This window comes from Caenorhabditis briggsae (genome assembly GCF_000004555.2).
Source record: "Caenorhabditis briggsae complete genome, chrV, whole genome shotgun sequence".
Classification (NCBI taxonomy): Eukaryota; Metazoa; Nematoda; class Chromadorea; order Rhabditida; family Rhabditidae; genus Caenorhabditis; species Caenorhabditis briggsae.
In genome coordinates, this window is record NC_013488.2 from 3,362,030 (window position 1) to 3,364,306 (window position 2,277).

The 2,277-nt window shown below is 38.4% G+C and overlaps 1 protein-coding gene across 1 annotated transcript in view; it reads right to left on the reverse strand.

Moving 5' to 3' along the window:
• The window catches only part of CBG10476, a gene marked incomplete at both ends in the record, with an annotated part of 8,938 nt that overhangs the window by 1,542 nt on the left and 5,119 nt on the right, over positions 1-2,277 (reverse strand). The window lies entirely within an intron of this gene.

Here is a 2,277-nt window from a genome sequence, read left to right on the forward strand (position 1 = left end):
CGTGGCCTAGGTTTCTCACTGAAAATCCTCGTCCCCCGGCGGCACCTTTTTTTGAATTTTCTTCCTTTTCAACGCCGTTGTTCGGGAATTTCGGATTTTTTTAAATTTTTTCGCAATAATATTCGGAAAATAGCTAACTTTTAACACATTTTAATGCAATAAAAGTTTTTGGTCGGTGTCCCCCTTTAAACGACTTGTGTAAAAGATATTCGCCATGCGAAAAAAAACCGGCACTCTTCTAGAATCACGGAACGAAAAATAAAACCACGGAACGAAAATTTTGGGTAATCTAAAAAATTGCTATCTTCTTCACTTTGACAAACAGTATCCGAAATACTAACTTTGGCATTAATTTTACTTTGTCCAATACCCAAAAGTATACAAAACAAGGGTTTATCAATTTCTTAAAATACGCTAGTTAACAGGTTACATAGGACCTGTAGAACATCTGAAAATTCAGTTTAAAGCTACACCAAGCAGTTATTGAGCTTGCTGACATTTTAGGGTGTTCCAGATAAAAGAAGCATGGCGTTTTAGCCTAAGCCTGTGATTGAAGAAAACTTCCTCAATCCAAAAATATCATCCAATTTTTGAAAAATGAGAAATCCGAGACAGGAAGTTACATGCCAAGATTTCTACTCAATTTGGCCCAAGACTATTCTTATTCCGGACCAACATTTTGTTCCAAGAAGACTAATTTTGAGTTAGAAAATATTTCTTCAATTAAAGGTGGGGGACAGGAGATTTTTCGTAGTTTTTTTGTAGCTAGAGTATGCATTCTACCGTCACGGTGTACAACGCTTAATGTCACTCTGCGTACAGCTGTCGTCCTCGCCTTTATGTATGCAATCGGGCGCCGGCTGCCTTTTTGCCCGCGTGGCTCAGTCGGTAGCGGCGCCGCACTCTCAATCCTTGCCCATGCTAGCTCAATTCCTCGAGGGGCATATTCAGACGGAATTTCGAGAACATTTTTTTTCTTGTCTCGCCACCTTTAAAGGCTTAGGCTGAATCATCGTGTTTCCTTCATGTGGGACACCCAAAAAACGACGGCAAGTTTAATAACTCTGCTCGTTGCAGCCTCTAATCTAACTCTCGTATGTCCCATGATCCCCAGAACATCTGGGAAAGGTACATGTACACTATCAACTAGTGTACCTTAATGACTCAATATACCACATTTCGGGTGTCATTTTGGATACTGAGCGAAGAAAATGTAATGTCAAGGTTAGATCTCAGGACAGTACTTGAATGAAGGTCCTAGCAATTTTTGGATTACCCAAAATTTTCGTTCCGTGGTTTTATTTTTCGTTCCGTGATTTTTTCGTTCCGTGATTTTTTCGTTCCGTGATTTTTTGTTCCGTGGTTTTTTTTCGTTTCGTGATTCTAGAAGAGTGCCAAAAAACCAAGCCTTTTTTGAAAAATCTTGAAAAAGAAAAACCAACTCGAACAGGGAAAACTTCAATATTACCGTAAAACCTGTATTAGAAGGGCTCCTTTAGCAGAAGGGTCCCTCTAATAGAAGGGCCCCCGTAATACTAGGGCCCCCTCTAAAGAAGGTCCCCTTCAAAATGTGTCTTAAAACTTAAAAAATCTGTTCATTTTTTGTGGAAAATGTTCCAGGAACTGCGCAATTTAATAGAAATTTGTTGAAACTCTACTTTTCGATGAAAATCTTTCTAAATTTTGGTGAAATTGGCAGATTTTCATGAATTTTGAACATAAACGTCGACTTTTTCGATTAAAAAGTTCCTAAAGAATGGCCGAAAAAATAGAAGGGCCCCCTCTAATTGAAGGGCCCCTGTTGAAGGGCCCCTGTAAAAGAAGGGCCATACGGAGGTACCTGGGAACAATAGAAGGGCCGGCCCTTCTAATACAGGTTTTACGGTAGTTTCAATCCTGAAAACATAAAATCCAAACGGGAGGATTACTGTACCGGAATGAAATATATCACATCACATTTGGAATTTCTCTGTGGAAAACAGTCGATTTTGAAGTTCCTGAGAATTTCAGAATACACTAAACAAGGATAGAGCTTTATATCTGTAATTAAAAACTTTTCAAAAATCCAACAAAACAAGATAAGAGGATTAAAGGGGGACTAAAAATTTTTATTGCCCTAAAATGTTTCAAAAAATATGTATTTTCCTAATATTATTGCGAGAGAATTCAAAAAAAAAATCCTAAATTTCCGAAAAACGGCGTTGAAAAAAAAGGATTTGAATTCCCGCGCAGTGAGAAACCTAGGCCACGGCATCATAGCGCCTTTCTTACATGGAA